Consider the following 17,975-nt stretch of genomic DNA (forward strand, 5'->3'; position numbering starts at 1 on the left):
GTTGTTTGAAAGATTTAGTACCGCCCTTCAGTGGATTCTTGAAAATAAGTTTTTCATTCACGGATGTGTTCATTTATTGGATGATTTTTTGTTATTGGACCGTCCGGGAACTACCGATTGCCATAATTCACTGTCAGCATGTTATAAGTTAGCTTCATGTCTGGGTATTCCAATCAAAGAAGAGAAGACCGTTCTTCCCACTACATGCATACATTTTGTAGGTCTAGAAATTGACACGGTTAACATAAAAGTCCGTCTCCCATTGGAAAAATTGGAGAAGATGCGGACTCTGATTAATCAGTTGTCAAAGCGGAGGAAAGTTACACTGTTAGAGCTTCAATCTCTAATTGGTTTATTGAATTTTGCTTGTAGTGTGGTAATTCCAGGTCTCACCTTTTTGCGAAGGGTTATTGACCTTACTCTTGGGCTCAAAAAAAACAACCCATAAACGGCGGTTGTCAGTAGAAGCCAGATTGGATTTGAAGGCTTGGGGTTTATTCTTAGAGCATTTTAATGGTCGTGCTTTTTTCTTGTCTGATAAATTTGAGTCATCAGATACTTCACACATGTATACAGATGCGAGTAATATCGGATTTGGGGGCTTCCTTGGATCCCAGTGGTTTGCTGAGGTTTTTCCAACCAATTGGCTCAAATATCACATTACTGTCAGCGAGTTTCTTCCCATCATGATAGCTATCGAATTGTGGTACACACAACTGAAAAACAGATGCATCCAATTTCATACAGACAACATTGCAGAAGTATTTATTATCAACAAGCACACGTCACCAGATCCGATTTTAATGCAATTGATGCGCAGATTTATGGTGAACGTTTTGAAACATAATATTTTGTTTAAAGCTGTCCACATCTCAGGATTACATAACATAGCTGCAGACTATCTTTCTCGGTTGCAGATAGAAGAGTTTCACAGTCAGTTTCCACACATGGATCCAGACCCCATCCTATGTGCACCAGAGTTACTGAGGATTTAACTTCAACAGCCAATCACTTGTTAGCGAGTGCTATCTCTGATACTACAACAGCTGCTTACAAGCACACTTTTAAACTATACCGTGAGTTTATTCACAACAGTATTGGTGATGCTGTCAATCCTCTGCCACCCAATGTTCAACATTTAGCCCTTTTTATGGCTCATTGTTACGAACAAAATCTGGCTGCTTCAACAATGGCAACATATAATTCAGCATTAGGATATATCTTTAAATTGGGTCATTATGAAGATATAACTTAACATTTTATTATTTAAAAAATGTTATCAGGGTTCCAAAAACAAAGATCATCAGTCGATTCTCGATTGCCAATCACTCCTAATATCTTGAAAGCTCTAATAGAGTCTTTAGATCATACCGTTGATTCTTTCTTTACCAGATGCATGTTTAAAGCAATGATTGTGTTAGCTTTTCACGGATTTCTTCGAGTTGGGGAGATAACAATGACGGGTTCAACCAACCAACATTATTTGCACAGACAACATGTAGTGGTTACTGAAAATAGTATCGATATTACTTTTCCTCATTTCAAACACAGCAATGGACCATCAAACATTTTGTCAGTGATAAAGAATGATAAATCACATTGCCCGGTAACGGCAATTCGAGCATACAAAGCGCATAGTTTCAGGATAGGTGCGGCTACCACTGCAGCAAGCCAGGGTATCAGTGAGGAACGTATACAAGTAATGGGGAGATGGAAGTCCGACGCCTTTAAGAAATATGTACGAATTCCAATGATACAAGTATGAGGACAGTCTCTCTATATTTGTGACATTTAGTTATTTCTTCAGATCATATACGACCCAGTGGATGATGTGGTCCAGCGATTTAAATGTTTAAAATTCCAAAATGACAATGACAAATCCATGGGGACAGGGGCCTCTGGATTATGGAATTGTGAAACGTTTTTCAGTATGGAATTATTATATGTGACAATTGGTAATCTGGTAATCCATGAGGACATGGGCCTCTGGATGTGTACCAAATGTGTGAATTTTCATTTATTTCTTTGATTACAATATGGACACTTATGAACAGTGGGGTTGTAAACATCCATGGGGACAGGGGCCTCTGGATGTTGATAACGGCTCTCCTGCATTTATTGGTTTGTTTCAGTTGGAACCTGAACAGGTAGTACCTATGTGGATATTTAGTGATATACGCACGTCTATTGGCTTTGGATGTTGGTAAATCCATGGGGACATGGGCCTCTGGATTTTGGTTTAGAATATCATGTGTAATTTACATACATCATGAGTTATATGTACATGCTCAGGGTGATGTTTTTGTACATGATCATAAGTATAATTGATTACATATATGTATAGCTGGATATGTTGTAGGATATAATTTGGTTCAAGTAGATATAAAATTCTATGCACGATGACTATAAGGTCGATCGGTTATGACACGCCGTCACGTATTGCTAAAAATAATTTGGGGCAAGATTCAGTGGATGGGGGATATAGCTGATCAGATTGGATCTGTCTCTTTGCATCCATTCCAGTCTGCTTATCTATATGTTGGCGTAATATTATACCCCATCTTTGTTATATGTCAATTCCTTACATAAGGATTACGTAATGTTTATAATGTTATATTGCATGTTTACATTATGTAGGATATGACATGTATTATATAACAGCAGTTCAACCTTTCATGTTGATATCTATTTGAATTCATTACGTAATAATGATGTTTTTCTTATCTCGTCATTTATATCAAAAATAAATGACAATTTTCAATTTCTTTATGTGTTGACTTATTTAATCCAGAGTATGTATTATGATGCATTACACACAAATAGAGCACTGTCTTACCCCTCGATGGTGATCTAAAAAGATATTTATGGTGCAACATAAATGCGTTTAGGTCATATCGATAATATATCCGCATTAACAGAATTTAGTACGGGACAGCGGCCCGGTTACAATTTAGGTTTGGTTAAATTGACACATGCGCATTAGGAATCCTTTTCTGCCAATTTCCGCAAAAAAGAAACGTTGGTAAAATAAAAAATTATACCCACCTCCCACCCCAGCGTAATATTATACCCCACCTTTGTTATATGTCAATTCCTTACATAAGGATCACGTAATGTTTATGTTATATTGCATGTTTACATTATGTAGGATATGACATGTATTATATAACAGCAGTTCAACCTTTCATGCTGATATCTATTTGAATTCATTACGTAATAATGATGTTTTTCTTATCTCGTCATTTATATCAAAAATAAATGACAATTTTCAATTTCTTTATGTGTTGACTTATTTAATCCAAAGTATGTATTATGATGCATGACAAACAAACAGAGCACTGTCTTGCCCCTCGATGGTGATCTAAATGCTGTTATGTGACAAATAGCAATCTATACTCAAGGCCTTCTAACAGTTTTCCATCGTTCTGATCGCTCCTCCTCTTTTCATCTGTACTGCCAACCGCCTTCGTATTTAACCAGGGGGCGGGACGTAGCCCAGTGGTAAAGCGTTCGCTTGATGCGCGGTCGGTCTGGGATCGATCCCCGTCGGTGGGCCCATTGGGCTATTTCTCGCTTTAGCCAGTACACCACGACTGGCATATCAAAGGCCGTGATATGTGTTATCCTGTCTGTGGGACGGTGCATATAAAAGATCCCTTGCTGTTAATCGAAAATAGTAGCCCACGAAGTAGCGACAGCGTGTTTCCTCTCTCAATATCTATGTGGTCCGACGCCATATAACCGTCAATAAAATGTGTTGAGTGCGTCGTTAAATAAAACATTTCCTTCCTTCCTTCGTATTTAACCCGATGCCCCATTGTGTAAGGATCTCATTGCGCTTGGGTTCAGTAAGGATCTCATTGCGCTTGGGTTCAGTAGACTACCGTACAGACATCGTGCTAAATATTGCGTACAAAGAAGAATTACATTAATACAACCATAATGGAGATCGCCATATGTGTTGCTTAATCTGAACAACAAAACCGTTAACCCGTGATCAAGACCGTATCTTCACAATGCAGAGTCGAATAGGCGTTTGGCAAAATAGTGGTTGATTCCATGTATGTCAATAGTGTTTCCTCTGTAGGACGACAGCCACTCCCGAGGAGATCCTTTATTGGGTAATACACCCTTCCTGTACCGCCACAAAGAGAACAGAAGTGGCTATATACACGGTAGCCGTGTAATAAGGACTGGCTATCTACACGGCGGGCATATGTTTACGGAAAGCTAGCATAAATCCACCACACCTATCGAAATAAATAATATCTGGGTTATTTGAATATTACAACCGTCAGCCTAGCTGTAATTATCACACATAACTTTGAAAAAGTCAGTTATAAATTTGTTATTATTTCTTTTTAATGGAGACCTATTTCCTAAACCGGATTACATTAATCTGTTACCAATTTTTAAAGAAACATTCCTGAGTTTGCTGCATTATAAGATGTTTCCGACTAATAAAATATGTCTACAATTAAACTTACATATTAAATATATTTTCTTGTTTAGAATATCAGTGTCTGTATATCCAATGTGTTTCTGGTCGTCATAATATTTGTAAGAAGCCCAAACTGGATTTTGTCTTCAAATAATTTCGTACGTACGAAAATTAATTTTTTTAGGAAACAGAATAAAATTTAACCCAGTACAAGTATTATAACGATCAGAAACACGTTTAATATAGCCACCAATATTTTATGCAGAAAAATATACTTGATATGTAATTAAAATCGTTAAAAAGTCCCTGTTAGTCGATAACATCATAAAAACTGCAGCAAACTCTGGAATGTCCCTTTAATTACTTTCCTTTTAATGAAGACCTATTTCCTAAACCAGACAATATTAAGCTGTTGTCAGTTTTTAATTAATTTCTTTTTAATGAAGACCTATATCCTAAACCGAACTACATTAATCGGTTATCAGTTTTTAATTAATTTCTTTTTAATGAATGAATGAATGAATTAGTGAATGTTTAACGACACCCCAGAACGAAAAATACATCGGCTATTGTGTGTCAAACTATGGTAATGCAAACAAATAAAGTGATGATCAACATCAATATAAAAATTCAAGATTTAAATAAAAACACAGTGTAAAGAACTGTGCAAAAATACAAATATCACAGATAGATACTGACTTTTATTCAAACTTTTAATTGTGTCTCGAAGAAAACAAGGGGATTTGTGCTGTATTGGCCATTCTCAAAGAGAATGTTACACCCCTGCACCACGGTGAAGACCAGTATCCTAGACCAAACTGTATTAAACTGTTGTCAATGTTTTATTGATTTCTTTTGAATGAAGACCTATTTTCTAATCCGGGCTATATTAAGTTACTGTCAATTGTTAATTAATTTCTCTTTTAATGAATACCTATTTCCTCAACCGGACAATATTAAGCTGGTACACAAAGCAATGACACAGGCGAAAGGGGCTGTGGTACTTTTATTACCTATGTCTTATTCTCCTATTGGCCGCAGGCTCTTTCTGGGTGTTAGCATATGCTGCAGTCACCGTTTGCTTTGGACCGAGTCGCGCAGATGCAACAGGTGTTGAGATGTCAATAGATGTCAATAGGTCTATACCGTAGAACACTTGGATGATCGAAGTCCACTTTGGAATGTAGCCACTGTGTATATATTTTTATATCAATACACAGCTGGGTGTCTGCTCGTCTTTAACAAAGTGCAATGTTGAATGCTATGACTAAGTTAGGAATATATGTTTGAGGATTAAAACACAAAAAGGGCTGAAACTGTTGACGCAGTGGACACCCGAAGGTTACAATGCAGGTAGGTACTGATATGATTTACATACATACATTCCATATAATAATATATATATATATATAGAGAGAGAGAGAGAGAGAGAGAGAGAGAGAGAGAGAGAGAGAGAGAGAGAGAGAGAGAGAGAGAGAGAGAGAGAGAGACAGAGAGACAGACAGACAGACGAGGTTATTACGAGGTGTGTTTCGGTATCGTCAATATATATTTACGAATAAAACTTGTATTATGCAAGCCTCATGTGGATGGCGGATGTTATAAACATACGCCCCAAATACAATTTACTCACACGCGATAAACATTTTGAACAGTTCCAGTATAAAAGGACAAAGTTTGTTCTCACCGGATTCTAATCTACCATACCGAATTGCATGCTATTTACAGCGGTTGCAAAACGAAGTACTATTATCCTGTTCAATTATTTAGACCCAAAGTTTTTTGCAAATGTTACGTTTATTTCCTATTCGATATTTGTTTTCTTTGCATTTACATGAAAACAAACCCAAACCCCGACAGGTGTTATATACAAATCATCATATAAAATGCACGAAGTTGACTTAATTCCACTTTTTAAAAATCTCTGTGTCTTTTGAATGCACGTTACTTCTTAACATGTTATGATATTAAAGCAAACGTGATGACGTCATATTCATGTTTTTATTAGTATTTTTTGTTTGTTTAAAGATACCACTAGAGATCATTGATTTTATATTAATTATGTCACATACTTTGGAGGCTTTCACGCCTCTTGAAGAGTATTCAATAATAAACAAAAATGGCAGACGGCAGAAAACTGCCCTATGCTATCTCGGCGAAGTCGATACTTGCGACATCGTTACAGTCTCGTATGTGGAATCTGTGTTACTGTAATGGATGTTTTACAACTTGTGTTTGGACAAAATTTGGGGGGAATATAAAGGTAATTAAAGGTAGAAGAGTAATTTATCGTAGTTGTTAACAATTCGGTTCGGACTTTAGGTTACTTAAAGTGATCATATCAGTAGCGAAAAATCATATCAGGAGACCGGCCTCGGTGGCGTCGTGGCAGGCCATCGGTCTACAGGCTGGTAGGTACTGGGTTCGGATCCCAGTCGAGGCATGGGATTTTTAATCCAGATACCGACTCCAAACCCTGAGTGAGTGCTCCGCAAGGCTCAATGGGTAGGTGTAAAACCACTTGCACCGACCAGTGATCCATAACTGGTTCAACAAAGGCCATGGTTTGTGCTATCCTGCCTGTGGGAAGCGCAAATAAAAGATCCCTTGCTGCCTGTCGTAAAGAAGAGTAGCCTATGTGGCGACAGCGGGTTTCCTCTAAAAACAGTGTCAGAATGACCATATGTTTGACGTCCAATAGCCGATGATAAGATTAAAAATCAATGTGCTCTAGTGGCGTCGTTAAATAAAACAAACTTTTTTTTTTCATATCAGGAGCAAAGGCTACAATTATAATAACTGCATAAAGCATGATTGTCCAACAATTAAGTGCACTGCTTTATTCAACGGGGCTTAGGGTTCACAAAACGTAAACATTTATTTTATCATCACTTTGACAGTCTAACGTCGTCTGCAAATTGAAGTATGTGCATGACACAGCGGAAATAATGAATGAATGAATGAATGAATGAATGAATGTTTAACGACACCCCAGCACGAAAAATACATCGGCTATTGGGTGTCAAACTATGGTAATGCAAATAAATAAAGTGATATTCAACATCAATATAAAAATTCAAGGTTTAAACAAAAACAGTGTAAAGAACTGTGCAAAAATACAAATAAAAATATCACAGAATTTTACGGACACCGAATTTTACTCTAAACTTCAATTTGTGCTGTATTGGCCATTCTCAAAGAGAATGTTACACCCCTGCACCACGGTGAGGTTACAGCACGCGCAGGGGCAGCGGAAATAAAGTAACATTGCAACGTTCAAACAGCCGTTTTTTGACTGGTTCCCGAAATGGTCATTCGGTTTAATGTGTAGCGTAAAAATCTGTCTTCCAAGACAAGCGTTAGCGACAAACCGCTGGCTAAACTTACTCCTGGGAAAAAAAACCTGTCCCATCTGCGCAGGCGCAACAGATTTAGCAGTAAACCAGCCCTAAGTTCAGCCAGCAAACGTTTCGCTAATGTTCGCGAAGTATTTGATTGGTTCCCAATGTGACCATTTGGTTTACCGTGAAGCGCATAATTCAGTCTAGCGTTTGCCAATAGTACTGCACACGGGTGAATCGTCAGTTTTACAGTGTGTGGCAATAGTAAAATAGCATTTTTTTTTTTTTAACTTCGCGGAAAATCGTAATTCCGTTTCTAAATGTAAATTCCGTTTCACAATGGGAATTCCGGGAGTTGAGTCTAGTTTTTAAAAACAAAGGCACTGACGACCGTCGGTCTTGTTGGAAAAAAGCGATTCGGAATTTCCTTATCTTGTTTCTGTCACTTGAACAAAGAGTCTATTAACTGCTGCTTCGGCTGCTTTCTCTTCTGATTCTTCTCGCAATCCATGATAATGATAATCATGTGGAGTGATCCCACATTTCTATCCTTGAATGTGATTGGTCAGTGCAGGAATAAGCGATATCCAAGCGTTCCATGTACAGTGTAAGTGTGCGCTAATCGCTACAGCAATGAGCAGTAATGGACGCTGTATTCGTGGGAAACTCAAAGTTTTCCTGAAGAAATTAACCGATAGAAGCCGAGCTATCCATTCAGACAAGAACCATAGACGAAAATAGACGTCGGAAATGAGGGTAGTAAACGTCGCATGCGACGCGCGACGCCTTGTTTTGCAACCACTGTTATTTAGCTGTTTGTGACCGTTCCCCCCCCCCCCCCCGTAATATTAACAAAACAAATATATGTAAATACAACATATATGTCTGAAACATATATATATATATATATATATATATATATATATATATATATATATATATGTGTGTGTGTGTGTGTGTATATATATATTATATATATATATATATATATATATATATATATATATATATATATATATATATATATATATGTATGTATGTATGTATAAAAACAGACAAGCACTCACGACGAAAACAATATTTTTATATAAGTGGATTCGCCGTTAATATAAAAGTTCTATTTACAAGCAGCATGTAACCCCCATTGCAAAATATCCAGGATCCGTGCCTGTTTGTAGATAATCAGTGCTGACTAATGGAGTAAATCAATAGAGATGAGTTCGTGATGCGACAGGTGTGTATCGCCATCGAATGTAGGCTAACACATTTGTCACATCTAAACTGATAATATAACGAAGAAAATGATCGTCAATGTACATGTAGATTCGTCAATTTGTCTCGTATATTTCTCATTTTGTTGCATTTACTGATAATTCAGCTTCTTGATTAAATACTACAAATAACCGTACGTTAGTCATTTGCGTGATAAGAGTCCCGTCGTGCGTAAATAAATTGGTATCCTGGTTGAAGACTCCTCTAGACTTAGTCTGTTTATATGCAGCCTTCGAAATTCGCAACGCCGTAAAAAGCTGGCTGCAGATTTTCGAAGCTATCCAGTGGCGTAACAATGCCCCCTCCCCCAATCAGACCTTGTTTTCTTCTTTTTACTGTATTATATTTTATAAAATCATACATACATACATACATACATACACACATGCATTTTTATGGATGCCTCAATAGCTCAGAGCGCATCGTGGTTAGTCTTGCAATTTACGGGCGATTCGGTGCCACAGGTTCGAGTCCCAGCAACGGCTTGGAACAATTTGTGAGGGCAGAAAGGATTTAATTATCCCCTGCGCCAGTGCGTTAATATCTATGTATGTAACAGTCAACCTCGACATACATACAATATATAGATATTCATACATCAATGCGTACATACATAGAGTGGGTTGCCCCCACCCCAATATAAAATCCTGGCTACGCCAGTGAAACCATCTACGATATCTACGAAACCAGCGCTACGATATCATAACTCCGTCATAAGCTATGATGTAACTACGACACTCGCTATAGCCTATGACGGTTTTAAGATCATGAAGATAAGATATCGAAAAATATGAGCGCTGTTGCATGATTGATGTACTACGGCATTTTTATCATTGTTGGGTATTTACTTTGTTATTGTCTGTACTGAATTGTCGTCGCGATGTTATCAGAATTTCGATGGGCTGTATATGTAACAATCATCCACCTCAGTGTGAGCACTGTCAGTGTATTCTGACGGTACGTCACATTTTGGTGGCGTGCGATCCACTTAAACAAATTAGAAAAGATATATTATTTGGTAGAGTAAATGTGGTGGAATCATTTCTGTTCTATCCTGAACTTTTGTTGAAATTCCTTCGTGATACTGAATTTTATTTGATATATATATATAGCAAACGTTTTAGAGGGAGCTTACGGATATGACGCCTCACTGACTTTCCATGCTTTTTTGATCTGGTGGGATTTATTAAATTTTGATTTCTTTCTTCTTCTTTTTTTTTCTTTTTTTGGGGGGAGAGTGATGGGTATCAAAACTATGTACATTAATATCAAATGAAAATGGACATGACAAATTAAACTAACTTTGCAGATGAATTTGCGTTTGCACTGTTCTTCCAAAAATCAATATGATATGATATGATAAGCAGACAAGTTTTGTGTCACCATCTGGTTGACGTGTTGAGGTATATGATTTGCTTGTTTTGCTACAGTGATATACATTGTATGACAAGTAATTATATCACGGGTAACATAATCTTGATCACAAATTTCAAATCGTGTAAAATGATGGACTACATAATCAAGATTGTTTTAAATGTACATAGTTCTGATATGTTGATAACATGAACGCCATCAGTTTAATTGGTATTATATGACAAGTCATTATCCCAGGTAACCCATTCGCGATCACAAACTTCAAGTTCTTTTAAATGATTGGATTATTTGATGAAGATCCTTATTAAAATAGGAAACTGATCTGTGCATTCTCCAGTCTTTAGCAGACTGTGTTACATTCGTTAACCCTAACCCTCAAAGGCCATCAGTATTAACATATCTGAGTTATCTAATCTATTAACTCTACATCCTCCATGTTTTGTTACCCTAATTGTCTTAAAGGGACATTCCCGAGTTTGCTGCAATTTTTAAGATGTTATCAACTAAGAGACTTTTTAACGATTGTAATTAAATATCAAATATATTTTCCTGCATAACATATTAGTGGCTGTATATTAAACGTGTTTCTGATCGTTTTAATATTTGTACTAGGTTAAATTTCATTTTATTTCCTAAAATATTTTTTTTCGTAGACAAAATCCAATTTGGACTTCTTACAAATAGTAAGACGACCAGAAACACATTGAATATACAGACACTAATATTCTAAACAAGAAAATATATTTAATATGTAAGTTTAATCGTAGAACTATTTTATTAATCGGAAACATCTTACAATGCAGCAAACTCAGGAATGTCCCTTTAAAGAATAGTTTTCAAGGCTTTTTGTGTGGTCACTTTTTAGCACTTCGATAGAACTAAAGCTGCTGTCAAAATGGGAGTAGGGTAACAAAACTGGTAGTTACACACAGAAATATGTAAATCCGGCAATGCTATCATGATGTTCCGTCTCTAGGGATGTAGGACTTGACAAAAATCACTACGAGCACTCGTCCTCCCATGTGGTACCGATTGCCCAAATATTGGATCCTGGCAAATGGACTACATGGCATATTATTGTTGTATTGATTTTGTTGCACAAGTAATAACAATGACGAGAGAGCGGGATTTAGTCGGTTGAGCGCTCTTCTGAGATGATTGCGTCGAAGGAACGAACCACCTCGGTGGATTCATTCAACTGATTGGGTTGTTCCTCGTTCCAACCAGTGCACCACATGCGTTGTCTTGTCTATGAGAAAGTGCATATAAAAGATCCCTTGCTGCATTAGCAAAAAAATAAAACAGGTTTCCTCTGATGACTACGAGCCAGAATTACCATATGTTTGACATCCAACAGCCGATGATTAAGTAATCGGTGTGCTGTAGTAATGTCGTTAAGCAAATCAAAGTTTAATAACAAAGAGCTTTTCATACGATTGACACTTGTATGTAAATTTTGAAAGTCCCAATACCAGATACTTAAACGTATTTCATAATTTTGAACAGATTATCCATTTGTTTCCTTCCTGCAACCCCCTATTATTCGTTTCCATTTTCAGTTATGTATTTATCAGGGTCAGATATAAAGTTCAGTTTCGCCATATTTACGCTCCTGTTCATGCAGAGTGCTAGCTCATTAAGATTTTTATATTCTCAAATTAATTATGTCCATTTTAGTGGTGGGGTTGACTGATTTAAGTGTAAGATAGAGCCAAATATAGCACTAATAACGTTTTACAATGACTATAGAGTTTTGTATATAACGAAATATTATAGAACCCATCCATCTATGTTTGAATTAATACAGTTATTATCCACTAATAATGTAAATGAATTAGGCAAGTTAGGAAAATATTTATACGAAATGTTTAAAAGAAAATAATCTCTAGTTGTATAGCTGGATAATTGTGTTGTTAAATTATCAAAGAGTTGTATACATAATTCCTTATATTCTCCTTATGCATCTTATCTGCTTTATAGCACCTTCCATTGTGCCTGTAAATTGTCATATAATGAATGAATGAATGAATGAATGAATGAATGTTTAACGACACCCCAGCACGAAAAATACATCGGCTATTGGGTGTCAAACTATGGTAATGCAAATAAATAAAGTGATGATCAACATCAATATAAAAATTCAAGGTTTAAACAAAAACAGTGTAAAGAACTGTGCAAAAATACAAATACAAATATCACAGAATTTTACGGACACCGAATTTTACTCTAAACTTCAATTTGTGCTGTATTGGCCATTCTCAAAGAGAATGTTACACCCCTGCACCACGGTGAGGTTACAGCACACGCAGGGGAAATTGTCATATATGTATGACAACTGATGTACTGCAAATGCTCACGATTAATAAAGAATTGAAGTCTTGAGATCGTCCCTTTAACTGAACGACCGGTAACCTTGAAATGCTTATTATGTCAGCGTTTTAATTTTTGTGCCCTACACCCAGACATACACAAGTCAGTTAATGAGCCTATATGGATCAAAATAATTATACCAACAGCGTCAATTAGCACATGGAATTTGGACCTCTCCTAGTTGAATCAATCGATTAAACTAAAATAACACGATCGTTTATGGTTTGAGATCATAGCAACTGGTCATACATTTTGTAATTATACCTTTTGGTTTTGAAATCAGGTTACTTTGGTTAATCCATTTATTTCATTTTATTTTTATATTTGATTAAATAATAATGATGAACCTGCGCCCTATAGCAGCTTGATCTGAACGTGCACGATACATTATTTCTTTGTCTTTGACCTTGGCGATGATGATGATTATGATGATGAATTCGTTCTTGAGCGTCGTTAAATATTTATTCTCTAATATATTCATATACTTTACCTTTTTTGACACCCAATAGTTGATGTATATTTTTGTCTGCGGTTTCGTTAAACATTTCCCCTGCGTGTGCTGTAACCTCACAGTGGTGCAGGGGTGTAACATTCTCTTTGAGAATGGCCAATACAGCACAAAATTGAAGTTTTGAGTAAAATTCAGTATCCGTAAAATTCTGTGATATTTGTGTTTTTGCACAGTTCTTTACACTGTTTTTGTTTGTCTTCAATTTTTATATTCATGTTGATCATCACTTTATTTATTTGCATTACCATAGTTTGACACCCAATAGCCGATGTATTTTTCGTGCTGGGGTGTCGTTAAACATTCATTCATTCATTCATTCATTCGTTAAACATTCGTTCATTCCTTTACCATTTTCCAACAAAAGTAACATAAAAAGCGCATCACGTCCATTTTTTAATTAATTCATTCATTTATTCATGCATTCATATGTCAGCGCAGCTCATGAACAGAGAAAGACCAGAACAGTGTATATGTACCTCAGCTTTTTAAATGAAAAATCAATTGATTGTTTATAGTTTTACTTCAGACGGATACACAATCGCCATCTATATCAATGATAGACAAAGAATCCAGAACCACAAGTCATCCTTTTTCTGTCAGTAATATAGATTTAACATGTTTGACGTTGTCAGTTCTCGTTTGGGCAGTTATTATAGCCTTAGCAGAAATCAAGGATTCGACTGCATCCAGATGTATTACCCCTGCGCGTGCTGTAACCTCACCGTGGTGCAGGGGTGTAACATTCTCTTTGAGAATGGCCAATACAGCACAAATTGAAGTTTAGAGTAAAATTCGGTGTCCGTAAAATTCTGTGATATTTGTATTTGTATTTTTGGCACAGTTCTTTACACTGTTTTTGTTTAAACCTTGAATTTTTATATTGATGTTGATCATCACTTTATTTATGTGCATTACCATAGTTTGACACCCAATAGCCGATGTATTTTTCGTGCTGGGGTGTCGTTAAACATTCATTCATTCATTCATTCCAGATGTATTATTTTCACAGATTCACTTTCGTGTCTCCAAGCTTTACACAATACGAAGCTGGACCATCCCTTAAATGGGATGGTGATATGAAAGTGGTTTTTTATCCATTGCCAGTAAAGACATTGTATTATGTTGGGTGCCCAGCCATATTGATATGAGGGGTAATGAAAAGGTAGATTCAGCTGTCAAGTCTGCTTTGGATTTGCCTCATATCAGGATTGGTGTGCCTTATACTGATTTTAAACATATTATAAACCAATTTGTCTTTTTGACTTGGCAAAATTATTGGGACGGTGCGGTTGCGAACAAGCTTCATTCTATCAAGCCAGTCTTGGGAGAGTGGCAGTCTTCCTATAGGCAGTGCAGGAAGTATGAAATAGTATTATGTCGTGCTCCCATCGGTCATACCTACTTGAATCGTTCATTTATCTTGAAGAAAGATCCCCAACCTCAGTGTGAGCACTGACAGTTTCTTCTGACGGTACGGCACATTTTAGTGGAGTGCCATCATCTCAAAGAAACTAAAATATATATATTTGGACAACGAAATGTCATGGAATCCTTTTGATTCCATCCTGAACTTTTATAACAATTTTTTATTACTGACTTTTTATTCTAAATTTTTATTTTATCTATATGTGATTTTTGTATTTTTGCACAGTTCTTTACACTGTTTTTATTTAATTGTTGAATTCTTATCTTGATGTGAATCATCATTTAATGGTTTTTGCCTTTACCATAGTTTGACACCCATTAGCCGATGTATTTTTCGTGCTGGGGTGTCGTTAAACATTCATTAATTCATTTATTTACCATAGTCTGACACCCAATAGCCATTGTATTTTTCGTGTTGGGGTGTCGTTAAACATTCATTTATTGTCAGTTTTTCACACAATCATGTCTTTCGCCAACAATATAGATGTTTTTGTTTTGTTGGGGTTTTTTGTATGTTTTATTACACTAACACGGATCCTATTTAATAAATACTTGTTACGTGTTGGAGAATCGCAAAAGACGGCACAGTTGTTCCTCTACTGGGGACAGGACGTAGCCCAGTGGTAAAACGCTCGCTTGATGCGCGGTCGGTCTGGGATCGATCCTCGTCGGTGGGCCCATTGGGCTATTTCTCGTTCCAGCCAATGCACCCCGACTGATATATCAAAGGCTGTGGTATGTACTATCCTGTCTGTGGGATCCTGCATATAAAAGATCCCTTGCGACAAATGGAAAAATTTAGCGGGTTTCCTTTCTAAAGACTATACGTCAAAATTACAAAATGTTTGACATCCAATAGCCGATAATTAACAAATCAATGTGCTCTAGTGTTATCGTTAAACAAAACAAACTGTTTTCTTCCTGAACTGCTTTTGTGAGGATTGCCACTCGCATGATTGACTTGAATAAAATCCCTCCCTGTAGACAAGAAGTCATTTGATAAAAAATAAAAAATCTGCATGCAAGTCAATCTGTAAATTTCCTCCAGTACAGGGATTTGATAATGAATCAAAACCAAAGACAGATTCAATAATGAAGTCTTTGCATAATAGCTGTACACCAAATTGTATTTGAATTTGTTGGGTATGGTCATTAGTGTTTGCTCACTGTCAAAATGTACAACTTTCAGAGCTGTCGTTGTTTTTGATGTGAATGATTTTACGCTACGCCTTGATCAATAACCAGAGAATCCCTGATTGGTTGGTTGAATGCAACTTGAGCAATACAACGTAGAAAATACATCATATTTTGTAAAGTCCAGTAACTGTGTGCATTTATTTTTCTGCCTGCTTTGGTGAATGAAAGGATCATTTATATTACTTTCTTTAACGCACAAGAATGACGGTTTGTATTTTGCAATAATTAATATATATGCTTGAATCATTTTATTTTATCAGTTTAGTGAATTGTTATTATACATATTGAATTTAGTGTTCTGTTTTACTATATAAATGCAACTAAAACTATATACAGCGTTACCGAAAGCATATTATAATTATTAGTTGATATCAACTACCTTAATGTACCTTGCACATTTTGCCACCATTTAGAAAGTTCGGTGCCATGCAGCTTTCAGTAGAGCCCCTGTGCGTGTTGTAACCTCACCGTGGTGCAGGGGTGTAACATTCTCTTTGAGAATGGCCAATACAGCACAAATCAGTAAAAGTCCGTATCTAGCTGTGATATTTGTATTTTTGCACAGTTCTTTACACTGTGTTTTCTTTGACACTTGCATTTTAATATAGATGTTGATCATCACATTGTTTTTCCATTACCACAGTTTGACACACAATAGCCGATGCTGATGCTGGGTGTCGTTAAACATTCATTTATTTATTCTTTCAGTAGAGAACATCGTGAAAACACACAACATAGATTATTAGTCCCATGTCTGTCTGTCTGTCTATTTGTCTGTTCCTTGATATATTCAGCTTTATCATGTACTGTTACCGATAAGTGTGACGTTCATGGCAATTTATCAATTTTTGGCAGAGATATAGTGTTGAACTTAGAAGATACGAAAATTAGTTTTCCTGATTTTTATTTTTGCAGTGCTTCAAGATATTTTGTTTATAGCTTTATCATGTACTGTTACAGATCAAGTTTAAAGGGGCATTCCTGAGTTTGCTGCATTGTAAGATGTTTCCGACTGATAAAATATTTCTACGATTAAAGCCGCACACCCTAGTTCCATCCAGCGAAAATAAATTATAATTTGGTTAATCTACAAACCTGTAACACACTTAGATCACGTTTTTATCAAATGGAGTGAAAAAGCGGGTTTTATATCGATAAATACCATGGGAATCCCCATGTCCTAATTGCTTGAAATAATTTTGAAAGTTAGTATTCTGATGTCACCGGTAGATGTCGCTCGAAGCACAACAATGCCTACGTCACGACAAATTTCACAGACTTTGGGGTGCGTTCGTTTCACGTCTCCTGGACATGTTCCAACTGTTCTGTCCTGGTTGTATCCCTAGAGGCACTGATTTTCCACAATCGCGGAATCGCGGACGGAATCGCGGAAATACCTATCTGAAACGGAATTCCCGATTTTTTTCCGAAACATTATTTAACTTTAAATAGCGCATTTGATTAATTAAAAATTATTTTTCGAACTAGAAACTATGGACACCGACATCTGCCTGTGCTACGCTACGACACTAGTACCTTTGTATGTTACGCCAAATGTAGAGTATCTAGACGTTTTACCAGTCGTGTTTTCTTCGCTTATTCCCGGCGATTTAACGGGAAAAACCGAACATTGTGAGCTAAAATTGTCCGATATTTACTCAAGTGAAAGATATGTTATGTTTGCTTATTAATTTTTAACATTTGCGGCATTGCCATATTTTCGATCTCACAAAGGAATGCAGTAATTGCATATTGTATGCCAGGCTTTGTTCAAAATAAATTATACAAGGGAAGTGGTTTATAGTGTGATCGTTTGTAATTATTTTCCCGATCATATCGTAAAGAAAACCGAAAATGTCCGAAGTCTGTGTCGTGGCGTATTCGTGTTTAAATTTAAACCAAAAATAAATACAAACTACTGACATGTTTTACCTCATTGCATATTTATTTTACACCAGCAATTAATTGCGCGGTGTGTGTGTGTGTGTGTGTGTGTGTGTGCAACAAAAATTGGGTTTAATAGCGAAAAACAACGCCGTAATGG

Source organism: Gigantopelta aegis, chromosome 4 (genome assembly GCF_016097555.1).
Source record: "Gigantopelta aegis isolate Gae_Host chromosome 4, Gae_host_genome, whole genome shotgun sequence".
Taxonomy (NCBI): Eukaryota; Metazoa; Mollusca; class Gastropoda; order Neomphalida; family Peltospiridae; genus Gigantopelta; species Gigantopelta aegis.